Below are 380 nucleotides of genomic sequence, written 5' to 3' on the forward strand. Positions count from 1 at the left end.
TTATCAGAACTTTAATATATTTTGATGTTCCTTTGTTCTGTTGTGACAATAAAACTAATTATTTTCATATTATTTTAGTGAGAATCCATGAATAATTATGAATAAGTAATGTTAGGGAAATCTGTTTATGTTTTGTTACACATTTCTGAATTTATTTAAAAGAAATGCAGTATGTAATCCGATTGAACGGAGTAATGGATTTTTAAATAACCAAATTTTTGTGTTGGCCTTAAAAATCCGTTGGGCTCTACTATGCATACAGGTCCAACCTTATTCAATAGAAAACATAGTAGAAAACATGATGTAAATGTATGTTTCATGTATTAATTCAATTTTCAATTCAATTTTATTTATAGTATCAATTCATAACAACAGTTATC

Source organism: Etheostoma spectabile, chromosome 1 (genome assembly GCF_008692095.1).
Source record: "Etheostoma spectabile isolate EspeVRDwgs_2016 chromosome 1, UIUC_Espe_1.0, whole genome shotgun sequence".
NCBI classification, from domain to species: Eukaryota; Metazoa; Chordata; class Actinopteri; order Perciformes; family Percidae; genus Etheostoma; species Etheostoma spectabile.